The sequence below is a fragment of the Chenopodium quinoa genome, unplaced genomic scaffold (assembly GCF_001683475.1).
Source record: "Chenopodium quinoa cultivar QQ74 unplaced genomic scaffold, ASM168347v1, whole genome shotgun sequence".
NCBI classification, from domain to species: domain Eukaryota; kingdom Viridiplantae; phylum Streptophyta; class Magnoliopsida; order Caryophyllales; family Amaranthaceae; genus Chenopodium; species Chenopodium quinoa.
In genome coordinates this window covers 67,084-82,394 of record NW_018745336.1, presented here as the reverse complement: position 1 = coordinate 82,394, position 15,311 = coordinate 67,084, and the positions used below count along the sequence as shown (strand labels likewise).

The 15,311-nt window shown below is 36.9% G+C and overlaps 1 pseudogene; it reads left to right on the top strand.

Moving 5' to 3' along the window:
- Positions 1-12,250: 12,250 nt before the first annotated feature.
- LOC110712785 lies at positions 12,251-13,622 on the top strand (annotated as a pseudogene).
- Positions 13,623-15,311: the final 1,689 nt, after the last annotated feature.

Sequence of the window (15,311 nt, the reverse complement as noted above, 5' to 3'; positions counted from 1 at the left end):
CATATGATTCAAAAATAAAAACCAAACTCCAAAAAAAAAAAAAAAAAAAAAGAAAGAAAATATTTAATAACTTTATATTGTGTCTAAATTAAGCAAAACAAATTACAGTAATACTCTTTCTGTTTTTTTTATAGGTTAGAGATGAGATTGCGTGCAGTTTTAAATGGTTTAATAAAATCAGCAACTTTTGTGTGTGGTTGGCCACACCGTGTAGCCAGTTAACACACGAGTATCCCCTGATTAGGTAACCCCTAATCGACCGAGTTACCCCTGATCGAGTAACCCCTGATCGTCCGAGTAACCCCTGACCGAGCCCTTGACCAAGTAACCCCGACCATTCTTTCAAAAAAAATTAAATATGGTTGGCCATACAGTGTCATTTCTCATATTGCATGGTTAATTATTACGAAATGCAAAGAATTAGTTTTCTCATTCAATCAATTATTGTGTAATATTTATCTTGAAGCCAAATTTAAATTGAATAATTATCAATGACTTATCATACCTATGTACATAAGTGAGATGATTAGCAATAAACTACGGGTCAAATCGGTTCAATTTGAATTCATGATGGGTCATATTGAGTTCAAGTCGGGTCAAATCGGTGTCGGGTTGAATTCAGAATAATAGGGGGACAAGGTTATGTTTGATCCCCAACCTTTTGTTTGAAAACAACAATATGTAACAACTATGCTACATTTTTTTAGTTGGGTTAAGTAGCAACAACCACTTCCCCCTCCCCCCCACACCCCCCCCAACGGGTATTGCTACATGCCCTAACTCAGGGACGCTTGTGCCCTCAGCTCAAGTTTATATGAAAGATATAAATAATAGGATTGCAAAAAATGTAAAGTGTACAATATATATTTTAATTACTACTATACGCAATACTCCCTCTATTTTATTTTGTTTTTAATTTATCGTATTTGAAATCTCAAGCAATATTAAAGGCAATGGAATCTACTAGTTGGTTTTTCTATACTTCAACACATAGTCATGTAGGGTGTTGATAGATTTGTCTTGATTCTTAGTCCTCAATTGCGTAATTTTTATAATTTTTTGTAATGCATAGCTTGAAATATTTTACCGAACACGCCCTAATGACCTCATAGGCTAATATTGTGGCTAACCCATAATTAAAAACCTAATTACTAACTTACATCTTAATTAAATTTCTAACCGATCCCTTAATTAACACTCCACCATCACTAAACCTGTAAACCATCATTGAAAACCTAACTACCTAAATTTCAAAAAAAAAAAAAAAAAAAACCATATGAGGTCGGCTTTGAAAAAACCATATGAACTCATAGGAGTTTTAGCATCTTTGGACTGCAGCATATTAAATTTCTTAAGGAGTTCACGAGTATATTTTCCTTGATTTACAAAGATACCTCCTTTGTCTTGCTTGATTTGCAATCCAAGAAAGAATGTGAGTATACCCATTAAACTCATTTCAAATTCTCTGCACATGATATCTGAAAATTCCTTGCAAAGAGAATCATTAGTAGAACCAAATAATATATCATCCACATAGATTTGGACAATTAGTAAATCCTTTGCTTTGACTTTAACAAAAAGAGTTTTATCAACTTGACCACGTTTAAAACCATTTTCTAAAAGATATTTTGATAAACGTTCATACCAAGCCCTTGGGGCTTGTTTCAAGCCATATAAAGCTTTGTCAAGTTTAAAAACATGGTTAGGAAAAGAATCATCTTCAAAACCAGGAGGTTGTTCAACATAAACTTCCTCCTTTAAAAAACTGTTTAGAAAGACACACTTAACATCCATTTGAAATAATTTAATACGCATAAAAGAAGAAAAAGCAAGTAAGATTCGAATAGTTTCCATACGAGCAACAGGGGCAAAGGTCTCTTCATAATCGATACATTCTTCTTGATTGTAGCCTTGAGCTACTAACCTTGCCTTATTTCGAACAACCTTACCATTTTCATCCAGCTTATTTCTGAATACCCATCTAGTTCCAATCACTGATTTGTCTTTTGGCCTTGGAGTCAGATTCCAGACTTTGTTTCTCTCGAATTCATTCAGCTCACTTTGCATTGCAATTATCCAATCCGGTTCATGCAAGGCTTCTTTGACATTTTTGGGTTCAACAAGGGAAACAAAGGCATGAAAGGCACAAAGTGATTTTAGATTTGATCTAGTTTGAATTCCAGATTTAGGGTCAGAAATAATTTTGTCAAGAGGATGAGATGAAGCATGCTTAAACTTTCTACGCATCACTAAAGGAGTGGATGTTGATTCATGAAGAACAGTTTCAATGCCTTGGGATGAGGTTTAGCTAGATTCTGGTTCAGTTTCAAGGTTTTGAGATGAGCTTTCAGGGCTTTGAGGTGGAGAATCAGAGGTTTGATTTAGTTCTTCTGTGGTTTGGATAGGTTCTTGAATATTCTGGGTAGCTAGGGCGCATTGCTGGAACCTCAGAAGAGCCATCATCACTATCTTCATCTGTTTCTGGTTCTTCACATCTATTCAGTTGTAGACCTGTAAAACTTTCACTCAAAGTATCCTTTTCGGATTCGTCAAAAATAACATGTATGCTTTCTTCAACAAGCTTAGTACGCTTATTAAAGACTCTATATGCCTTTGAAACATAAGAATAGCCTAAGAAAATAGCTTCATCACTACGAGCATCAAATTTCCCAAGGTTGTCCTTACCATTATTATGAACGAAACAAGTACATCCAAATGGTTTAAGATGAGAAATATTGGGCTTTCTTCCTTTAAAAAAGCTCATAGGGAGTTTTCTTTAAAATAGGGCGAATTAAACAACGGTTTGAAACATAATTTGCTGTGTTTACAGCTTCTGCCCAAAAATATTTTGGTAAAGAATTTTCTAAAAGCATAGTCCGGGACAAGTCCTCAAGGGTGCGGTTCTTGCGTTCCACAACCCCATTTTGTGGAGGTGTCCTAGGAGCTGAAAAGTTGTGAGTAATACCATACTTAGTACATAATTTTTCAAAATTTATTTGATCAAATTCTCTACCATGATCGCTTCTTACAGCAACCACTGGTAGGTTTTTCTTAGTTTGTAATTCTTTACAAAGCTTTGAAAACTCTAATAAAGCTTCTGATTTTTCTCTTAAAAATGAAACCCAAGTAAAACGAGAGTAGTCATCAACAACCACAAGGATATACTGTCTTCCCTTAGGAGATTTGACACGCATAGGACCGCATAAATCAATATGTAAAAGTTCAAGAGGACGAGAGGTACTTACAACCTTTTTGGTTTTAAAAGAACCTTTAACTTGTTTACCTCTGGCACAGGCTTTGCATAACTCCTTTTCTTTGAAATTTAAATCAGGCAAGCCACACACCAATTTCTGTACAGAAATCTTTTTCAAAGTATGCATGTTAATGTGTCCAAGTCTTCTGTGCCAAAGCCCTGTATTTTCAGTCAAGGCCTTGAGACACTTCAGACTGGAACTTTCAACAAGATTAACATTAGACACAGATTGACTTGATCTTCATCATCTGATTCGCTTGAGTCAGAATCACTCCAAGAAGACACCATTGCCTTCTTCTTGAAATCTTTCTGAAAGGCTTTGATTTCTTTCTTTGAGGGCAATCTTTCACTAGATGATCTTCTTCACCACATTCATAACATTTTAAGGAGTTGAGCTTGTTGAATGTTCTCCCCTTGTTCTTTTCTTGACGATTGTTGTATCTATCAGATTGGCCATGATTTCTTCCTTTGGAAAACTTTTTCTTCATCTTGAGAATCTTTGTAAGGCTTCTTGAGAGGAGGGCAAAATGATCTTCATCATCCTCATCTTAATCCGAATCTTCCTCTATTTCTTCTTCTTTCTTAGCTTTAAGAGCTAGCCCCTTTGTGGATGAGGCAGGCTCTCCATCTTCTTCATCGAAGGACATCTCATGGGTGATAAGTTTCCCAAGCAGATCATCAAGAGGAAGGGTTCTCAGATTTTGGGCTTCTTCTATAGCAGTGACTTTGGGACCCCACTTTGCTTTTGGAAGGCAACAAAGAATCTTTCTGACTTTCTCTTCATTTGAGAATGACTTCCCAAGAGAGTCAAGGTTATTTATAATTTGAGTGAACCTTGTGAACATCTCTTTGATGGACTCATTTGGCAGCATCTTGAAAAGCTCATATTGTCGAAGGAAAATGTTGATTTTGGTCTCCTTCACTTGGCTTGTTCCTTCATATGTCACCACTAGCTTATCCCATATCTCCTTGGCACTTTTGCATGTAGACACACGGTTGAATTCATTTGCATCCAATGCACAATTAGGGGTGTACATAAACATGACCGGACTTGAAAACCGACCTGATCCGGACCTGTTGGGACCGGACCTGACCCGGACCTGTAGATTCAGGTCCGGTCCCGGTCCTTAAAATTAAAGGTTCCCGGTCCCGGTCCGGATCAGGTCCAAACCCGGGGTTTTCAGGTCTGGACCTGAAACCCGGTAAAAATGTATTTTTTTTTAAAAAAAACTTTTTTTCCCAAATATCAAAACAAGAAGTCAGTTCATTTCTAATCCTAACTTAATCACTCACTCCCTAACCCACTCAGCCGACACAAGTCACACAACACACTTACAAACCCACTCCCTTACGCTGCACACTCCTCTAGCGACCACTGGATCGCGCGACTCTAGCAACCCCAGCCACTAGAACGTGCGACTCTAGCAACCGCAACCACCACATTGCGCGACTCCAGCAACCACAGCCACCAAAACACGCGACTCTAGCGACCGCAGCCACCAGATCGCGCGACTCCAGCGACTGCAGCCACCAGAACGCGCGACACTAGAGGCCGCAACCACCAGATCACGCGATTCCAGCGAACGCAGCCACCAGAACGCGCGACTCCGGCGACCGCATCCACCAGATCGCGCGACTCCAGCTACTGCAGCCACCCAATCATACACCAATCGCCCTCTTACTCGCTTCACGATCTACCTCGACCTTCCTTTGTGACCATCTACTTTGAAGGTGGTAGATCTGGTGGTTGCTGTTGTCTAGTATTTTTGGTGTTTGGGAATTGGGACTTTAGTCAATTTATACAATTTATGTAGTATTCATGATTGATAATATCAAATTTTATGTTATTATTTATTTTATTTTTTAAATAAAAAATCAAAAAATAAATAAAAAAACAGGTATATTCAGGTCCGAACCCGGACCGGACCTGATTTTTTCAGGTCTAACCCGGAACCGGACCTGTTGAATCAGGTCCGGTCTCCGGTCCTCAAAATTCCCTGATTCAGGTCCCGGTCCCAACAGGTCCGGTCCGGTTTTGGACCGGTGTACAGCCATATGCACAATACAGCAAGTTCATAGCACGATAGTTCTTTGCCACATTTTCAAGATCCGTCTGATTGAACTCATCTTCATCTTTTGGAACGGTTGCTCCACTTTCTGTTGTCTTCATGGCAACTTTAGGACCTTTCTTGATTATCTCCCATAGCTCCAGATCTTGATCAATCACGAACATTTGCATGAGAGAGCGCCAATGAGCAAAGTTGTTACCAACAAAGACAGGAGGGCGATTTGCAGATCGTCCTTGAGCAAAACCACCATCACCGATTGAATTCATATTTCACGGACTATGGGCTCATGTGAAAATTGCCCAAATTCTCTATCTGTTGTTTAATGGGTATTCTCTTGACCTGCCTTCTATTATCTTGGCATATATGGCTCACACTGTCTCTTCTAAACGCCTTGCTGCACTTCCTTATGCTAATCTTCTGCCTAAAATCTTTGAGCATTTCCATATCCCTGTTGACACTGAGGAGTTTGACAAGCTTAAGACTCCTCCTGTTGGCCTTGACTTGTTCAATAAGATTGGGATTTTCCGGGTTGGAGAGGACACTTGGAAGTTCCTTTCTGATCTTTCTGAGGAAGAGCAGGCTGCCATTCCAGCTGCTTTGTCTAAGCCAAAACCAGACTCTTCCTTCTCTGCCTCTAAGCTTCAAGCTTTGGAGTTTGGAATGGAGGAGTTGCGCCAAACATTGTACTCACTCTTTCAAGGGGTTGCAGAAAAGCTTGAGGAGATTAATGGCAAGATGGGTAAATGAGGAGCAGGGCAGCTGTAGGGGATTCAAGGCTTGCATTTCAAGCCCTTGATATTCTTTGCTTTTATGTTTATGAAACATTTTCTTTTGGGTTTGTAATTATTCAAACTTGTTTTATCGTTTTTAAAACAATGTTCCAACATTTCTCCTTTGCTGGATGTCAAAAAGGGGGAGAAAAAAAAATGTGATGATGTTAAATAATAAAAAAAAAAATTAAAAAAATGTGATGATGTTAAATATTTTGCTATATTACTTTGCTTATGCTAATTATGTTCTATTGTTTATATTATTGCTAATTATGTTCTATTGTTTATGCTACGGTTTTGACTTCCATCAAGGGGGAGATTGATGACTCCACCTTGATTTACTATACTTTAGTTTTGATATGTTTATATGATAGTGTGATGGAAGTCAAAAAGAGTCCAATATAATTATGTATTTATTTTGTGGTGGACTTATATTATTTTGCTATTATGTTGCTCTTGTATGTTTTTATCTCTAACAAATTACAAATTCTATTTTGCAGTTTACTTATAGAAATAATGATTATTTTGTTTTAATCAGAATATTCGATTAGCATTGCTTTTGAATTTTGAATTTATGTAGCTAACCAATTTTTTTCCTTAAGTTGAATATTGTTTGACAGATTTTCTAGAAGACTTCTGTTAACAAGTATTTTATTCTGTGATTATATTTCTGTCAAGATAATCTTGTTAATAATTTTTTCTTATAATCTTGTTAATTATTTTATCTTATAATATTGGAATTTTATCTTATGTATTTTGAATAAGACTTATACTGTGCTAACCTTATTTCAAGGAGAAAGCTGTTAGTTTGTTATTTGCACAGGATAAGGCTGACTTGTTATTCAAGATTTTCAACGAGGCTGAAAATTCTGTTGAAGCAAGATTTAAGGAAATCTGTTGAAGAATTTCAAACCGTTTGAAGTCAGCTTCACAACGTTTGAAATCAGTCTTGAAGCCTTATAAATAGCATGAAGACCTGCTGGGAATGATTATCGAAGAATTCAGAAGTTTTTATGCTGTCTAAAGTTGTATTTTCTCTCATTCAATCATAGTCTGTTTATTACTTAAAGTGCGAGAGTGTACACTTGTTCTTAACTTTGTATTCTTGAGTGTTACACTTCGGAGTAAAGTTATAATACTCGAAGTTATTCTTGAGTGAGTGTTAGCTTTTATTTCTAGGAATTGAGTGTCTAAGGTGTAGCTGGGGTGCTACGGAAAGAAGATAGTGAGATCTTCTAGGATGCTTTAGAGCTCTAAAGGAGGAAATAAAAGTTGGTTTAAAATCCTACGGGTTGGACAACCCTAGGCGGAGACGTAGGCCTTTGTGCTGAATTTCGTAACAATTCCTTGTGTCTCTTCTGTTTATTTTTGCATTTACTTTTGTTTTGTTCCTGCTTTCGTATTTGTTTTAAATATAACTAGCAAAATCCAAACGAATGCTTCTAATATTCTGATTAGTAATCGTTTTACTTTATAAATAGTTTTCAAAGTCTTGAATTTAAAACAGAGATTAGTTTATTCCGCCTTGTAACTAATCTCAAGGTCTTGACTTATCAGTTTTGCGAATCTAAGGCTCTAAGCAATAGTATAACGAATTGAACGGGGCCTAAATCCCCTAAAATTGTTGTTCCAAAAGTGAGTACAGTATAATGAATTGAGTCACTCTACCCATCCCCACAACATACACGTCATTTCCCTCCCTCCTTTTAACATACATGTTATAAATATAAAAAGAACACACTACACCATTCACCCACTGACGAGTGACGACGATGAGGTAATGAAGTCTACTGAACTATTGATTGAAATTGAGCTTGTTAAGAAATCTTATGAGCGCAGTTCATTGTTTTAGGTTGATTTGTCATGTGATTTATATGTTAAATTTTATACTTTCAGGTACACTTATGGTGCACCTGATTAAGCATACTGATTATGTCGGCGAAGTTCACATTCCAGGGACACAGTTTCTAGTGACGAGAAGATTTTGGATGTTCGAAGACAGTGGCGAATCTAACATTTTATATAAGTGGGTTTAAATTAAGTCAAAATTAAATAACTTGTATTATAATTAATTATAAATTAACAAATTACATGAAACTACGTATATATTATAGACACATGCAATTATGGCTATTAATAGATTAATCATAATTTTATATCACTCTTCTCATATTATATAATTCTATATCAAATAACTTATTATATCTTATCTTTCAAATATTTGTAACAAGAATTTTTTTTACAAAATAAGTGGGGTCAATTGACCCCATTACATTGAACATAAATCCACCCCTGTTCGAAGAACAAATCTTGAAATATGCTGTGAATTTGGATGCATCTGCTGGTGGTATGACATTGTCTACCCTTCGCTGGATTGCGCAAGCTCTGGACGGCAATTCTCTACCGTTCATGAAATTCAACCCGGAGCATGATGATTTCCGAGTGTTTGCCAGTCATTTAGCTTCAATTACCTTCCACTTTAAGCTTGTCTAGACTCTAGAGCTGTGATGAAATTCCTATGTTTTTCCGAAACTCATGGTTTTGTGATTATCTTAGTTTTGCTTGATTTGAATGCTCACTCTTTTGTAAACACTTATGGTTTCTATGGATTTTGTTCCGGAACAGTTTTGTAAACACTTTGATCGTATATGATCACCTCTATGATTTTGTTCTGTTTCAATATTTTGGTGAGCTGTGAACATTTCAATAGTGATGGCCGAATATTCTGTTATTTGTTGACAGGTCTGAGACTGAGAATATACAAGGGTGGGATTAGGGGTTTGGTGATGTCAGGAGAGCATAAAGCTTAGTAACAGTGTGGCAGTTCACAAATGTCTTTGATGATGGATTTGTTACAAATGCCTAATGTTAGGTGTGGGGAAGAAGCATGCATTGAATTAGTTTGTTGGGCAGTGACAGTGTGCTATTGGGAATATAAGGAAGTCCTGATATTGATGCTGTGTTCATGTATTTGATCCCTCTAATTTTCACAGTGTTTGCTACTCTGTGAGTAATTTACCTATAAGAAATCAATAATTGGTTTTTCTTGTGGAGTTCAATGCCTGAGACATGAAGATCTGTTATGTTCCCAAAGGTTTATAGATCTTTGTTAAATTAATGATTACCTCTAACAGTGTATTTCCTGCTAACAATTGCATATTATGCTTTCTTTGCACCTTTTGTTGCCAAGGTTGTATTTTATGGGTATTTGGCTATTGGTGGTTATACTTTTATGGATGAGATGTTGAAGAATGAAAGAGTGTGGCTTGGTGGAGAATGAAGAGGATGTTTGGGGAGAATCTTGGGTTGATGAATGCGGTGGTTTTACTTTAGTGGTTGTGGCAATTTCGGTGATGGTGGCGGTTGAAATGGTGGTAGGGAAGGGCAGTGAGGGTCTGGTGGGTGTGCTGGTGGTTAGTTTGGTAACAGTGTGGTAGTTCACAAATGTCTTTGATGACAACAATGTGGCAGTTCACAGGATGGTATTCCCTTCTTTAATTCATCTTATTTAGTTGTTTATGATACAACAGAGACGTAATTGACTATTCACTACCTCTTTTGGTGTAGGCAAACGAATTTCTTCATTGTTAACTCTTATTACAGCTTATAATTTTGTCTACTTTTGTGCAGTGGCTGAATAACAGTGTTGGCAGGAAAAATTATTTTACATTTGTGAAACTTATGGCAATGAGCTATCTTTGGGTGAGTCCTGAAAAATGTTAAAAATTTCCATTTATTTTCTAGTTACTTGCATCGATCTTTCTCCATCACAACTTGCTAAATATGGGATACATGATGCGTTTTAATGACAGCTTGTTGCGGAATGTGGCGTTGGCATTTGGGTCCTTGTTTGCTGCTTCGTTTTTAAAGAGGCCACTGAACATCAAATAATTGAGAGGCTTTTGTCACTGAATTTTTTTGCTTATGCTTTATGCTAATTTTTTTTCCAGCATTATGTGGTTCTTGAGGTCAAATCAGAGGCAGTGTCACTTCTCTTTTGGTGTTTGTATGGTAGTTAAATGCTTCAATTGCAAAAGAAAAATGTTAGGACAAATTAGCTTTATTTGCTACAAGGAAGATGTTTCTGAGTCCTCTATAAAAAAAAAAAAAAAAAGGATGTATCTGAGTTATCTGTACTGATTGGTGGCGGTGCTTTTGTCAGGCATAGTTTCTCTGGCTGTATAAACTGTTCCTTCTTAACAAAAATAAATAAATAAAGAAGCTTGAAGAAAGATGAATAGAGACAAAGTAGGAGAAAGTTTAGGGATTAAGACTTAGGAGAGATAAAGTAAGAGAAAGTTTGGGGATGCTGATAAAATATGTAAGATAAAATTTAATTGAAAACGCAAGTGTGATGTGTACTTTGAGGTGGGCGACTAAGGGTGTACATATTTTATTTTTACTCAACTAGCATATATTTCTCCTTGTACAAAATGTGATGGACCATTTTTGTTCCTATTGTTGTTTGGCTTTAATCTTATTTATCTGTATCATGGCCATAGCTCTCCTTGTGGCTGTTTTCCTTTGAAATTTTATTCTGATATTGTTTTTCTTCAGGCCCTTGGCACACTAGTCTTTTTTCTGGCTATCATACCCTTGGGAGAACTGTTCTTCTTCCATATATTCTTATCATAAAGGTATGAATTTCAATTATCTCAACCCCAAATTATTTATTCTGGTGCCCGACTCCCTTATTCCATCAAAACTTTTTCTAAACATGTGTATTTCAGTGAATTATTGTGCTGCAAACTCTTTTGCATCCCATTTCTGTCCTTTTTAAACTATACAATCATTGCTACAGGGCATTATGACTTATGAGTATGTTGTTGCTCTGCGGACTCAAAGTGAACCACCCGGACCATCAGTTGGTGCCTTGGTGGTGATAAGCTAAGTACAACATCTTCACCAACAAGCTCTGCAGTGACTGCCATAAGTGGACGAAGCTCTGTTGGGATGGGTTTGCAATACAAAGGAACTTGGTTTACTCCACCAAGAATCTTCATGGACCAACAGGTAGTCTTATGTTAAGAGTATTTGTTTGTGGAAGTCTCTGGCTCCGTTTGTTGAGCCAACTTATGACTGGATTATGATTATGTTTAGGCATTTCTGAGACTGCATTATGACTGGATTTTGACAAAACTTTGTCCAGAAGTTACATTATATAATTATGCTTTAAAGTTGGATATCTTGCTCACATTATTGAAGGCCAAATCACCTCTATGTAATTCAGACTGACCTTATGGTATCACACTTATTTTTATATGTTTTCTGTGTAAATGTAGTTATCCTCTTATAACTGATCTACCAAAGAGATGGCTTATAGTGGGACAAGAGCCATTTCTGAAATGACAACAGGACACCACTAACTACCTGATGTGTGCCTTTGTGGGTAATTAATTGGTGGTAACTTGGAGGACAATTGAAAAGTTGTTGAGTATTTTGATTACAATGTGTTCATTATGCTGATTAAAATCTTGTGTGTGCAGATGCGGCGAAGTTTCGACTAACTCATGATACGTCATTTGTAAAAGGACACTCCAGCTTTTGGAATAAAAATAACTTCTTAAACATTGTTGTTGTTGTTGTTGTGTATATATATATATATATATATATATATATATTTTTTTTTTTTTTCTTTTTTGGGTTTCAATATCTCTATTTACTTTTTTTGCCTACTCTAACAATTTAGCTTTAGCATGTAATTAGAGGTGCTAGATATATAGTTTTGACTTTGAGGATATATTATGCCAGTAAAATGTACATTGCATCCTTATAAAACTTCTGTTTTTGAACATTAAGCAAGGTTGATTCGTTACTAATAAGGAAACCTTAACAGGTTTGCTTCTTAAGGCAATTCTACAAAACTGTTCGTAAATCTGATTACTTGGCACTGTGTCATGGATTTGTTAGCTTACGTTCTTCAAATGACAAGAGTTTATTACTTTTGTAATTCTGTTAATTTACCACCTTTTTCATAGGTTCACCGTTCACCTAGCACCAGGAAGTAAATTTGATTTTAAAAAATAATAAAAAGATTTTTGGAAGATGACTTCAAGGTAGTTTTGGGTATCAGGTAAAAATTTATTTACATATATTTGCTTTGTTGTTTTTGTTGCTCTTTGTCCCCAAAACCTTTCTATTTCTGAACTCGACTTCATTTTGGTCTCGGCAATCCTTTGTTATGGGCATCTGCAATATCGTTTCTACTTCTTAATGTTGATAGTAAGTTGTTTTTCTCTGCTGTCTTTTATTTCTTTCTCTTTTTATTTTTTTTATTTACTGGAACTGTGCCATCTACTCTGGACCCAGATGCTATACAACCCGTTGATAACGGAAAAAGGGTACCCCAGCGCCCTGTCAAGATTAGTGCTTGGAAGCTTGCAAAACTAGACTCTAAAGAGGCAATTAAAGCTGGTGCCAAAGCTCGAGCATCATCATCTGTACTTCGCCTAGTCAGTTCTCAACCCCACCATTTTATGACAGTGACCAGTTATCCAGCAGCAATGTGAGTGGGCTAAGCAGTCCTATGAGCATTAAGTCATCAGGGTTTCTCAACCGAAACTTGAGAGTAGGAATGCCAAGGCTTTCTTCTGCCAAGAATTCTTATCCACCAAGCAGGGCAATCAGGGAGGATATCGAGGCCTCTGCCCGGAGTGTAAGTAACATAAGTAGCCCTTCTCACGCATCACAAGTAGCTACCCCTTCTCCGTTGCCCTCAAATACAGATCACTTTAATCCCATGTACCAATCATCAGCAAATCAGTCCCCTTTATCGTCAAGAGCAATTGAGCTGAGTGATAACGCAGCAGCTTCTTCTAGTTTGGCACGACCACCTATGAAGAAAAACGAGCCAAACGTTAGAGAAAGCACATAAAATACAGTTTAGTGGGATCCAAAAGCTGGAAGATTTGTCTAAGGTGCTTCTAAAGGTGCAGGTGTTTCTTCCTCTTCAACTGGTCAATCCATTTTCTTTGGTGGTCCTCTCGTGAACGAGAATTCCACGAGAGGAGCCAAATGTACTGGGGGGTAGGAGCTGCTGGAGGAGTGGGCGAGAGAGAAAGAGGAGGTGAGAATTTTCAGCAGGGCCGATCATAGAGGGGTGCACGGCTTCTTGTGTTCGTTCCTAGGGATTCCCAGTCAGGCAGCTACCTTCTAGGTTGCCTTGAACAAACTATTTTCTTCATTATATAGCTAATTTAGATCCTAGAATTCAGTGATTTTTTTCCTTAGCTTTTTTTTTCCATTTGGTCTTTTTTTATTTTTTTGTGCAACTACTAATAGTTAGGCAAATTTTGCATCATATTCTGGCAGTCAATGCAAAAGAAATTTGATCAATCTATCATCCCTCTGTAATCAATTTCCACTTGAGGACTTGAGGCCTGGGTGCTAACTGAATTAATACTGTGCATCCATTCTAACACTCCCCTCAAAATGAAGAGCATTTATCTTAAATTAACAAAATTAATTAATAAGAATAAAAAAACATTTGTTGGGTATGAGCAGAGAGCAGAGATCCACTAATGTACATACGCGAACTGTATCAACTTAAACTTTTTATAGATACAATTTGATTTGTGGAGTCTTTGGCACTTGTATTTTGTAAATCTTGATGTTGGAAACTATCTGAATATATCAGCTTAAATTCATAGCACCAACATCATTATACATCATCAATTCAAGCCACAATATTTTTCAAAATGAAAATAAATTTATTGATTGAAATTGTTCAGTACATAAAGGAATTAAACATGATAAGGAAATAGTTGTAAAAGCAAAATAAGGACATATTTGTTCCTAGTTGAAGCATCGTTACTCATGGGCTAGCAGGGACGACTTGAAAGAGAAAATCATCTATCATTACTGATGGGAAGGGAATTCTGGAATTGAATAAGGGACAGCAGGGACTTCAAAGAGAAAAGCATCCGCCCAAGAGTAGAAGTCTTTCTGAGCAGATTGATCAACCACCTGTAAAGTCCCGATTACCAAGTTCCATAAAACAATCAAACCTTGGTAGCTAAGACTAAGATACACCATGTTTGGATCGTTAGGATGAAGAGTTAGCACTCTACCATAGGCCTTGCACTTGTTAGCTAATTCAGTAGTGCACTTCAAACTAGCCTTTATCACTAGACTCCAGTTAGAGCCATGTTCAAGGCGCCATAGGTACAATGTACCAGTTTTATCACGTAACTGACAAGTCCACAGGGAACCACGACAACACGAGAATCCTTCCATAGGACCCACAACCTGTTTGTGCTTTGCTGGTGGCTCCATGTCAACATGCATCTTATAAGAGCCATCAGCTTGGTAGTCACATGTCACCAAGGGTCGGGGAGAACCCGAGAATATGTTCTCCTTAGACGGATCTATGTCAGCTTCAAGGTTACAAGTGTAGGGATCATACACAAGGATACTTTGTCCAACTTGCACATGAAACTTGCCTTGGTAAGTAATTATGGGTATAGGAGAATAATTTAACCCTTCCCAAAAACCACCAAGACGAGTAATTGTCCTGGTGGCCACTGTCCAGTCTCAGATGAGAAGATGTCAACATCAAATTTTGAGCTGCTAGATAATGAAGATCCGAAAGCACGGAGGATCCTAAACCTGCAATCAACACCTCCTCCGTTTGGATCACATATAAAACCAACAGGAGCGCAAACACGTAGAGATATAGAGGAAACAGGGGCAAGTGGAATCTCTGCCATTGTTTGGTGACAGGGTTACATACATAAAACGTCTCTTTCTCTCGATCTCCATAAAAACGATTAGAGCATAGAAGTAACCCATTACAAGATGAAAAGATGGACCCTTGACCTCCTTTTTCTCCTTGAAAACAAGGAAGGTAATCCAGAGATATCTTCAAATCACTCGCGCAGCGAGTTATCAATATTTGCTTCTTGTAATAATCAAATTTAAGACCCCATTCTTCATACAAGCTAAAAGACGCACAAAAATCCGTGCGTGTTCATATAAGTAATCTATTAAGATCAATACTTTGTTATTTATTTATTTTTTTTAAAAAAAAAAGAAAGAAAAAAATGAGAGGGGTAATTATGAAAAAAAAGAGGGGTAGTTATGAATTATTATAGGATAGTTTTTTAAGTTTTTTTTTTTTAAAAAATGCACTAACTTTTGGTAAAAATGTAATTTTTATTTTAAAATTTAAAAGGGTATTTTAGGAAAAGCAAAATTTATAAACCAAAAGGTTCTTTCTCT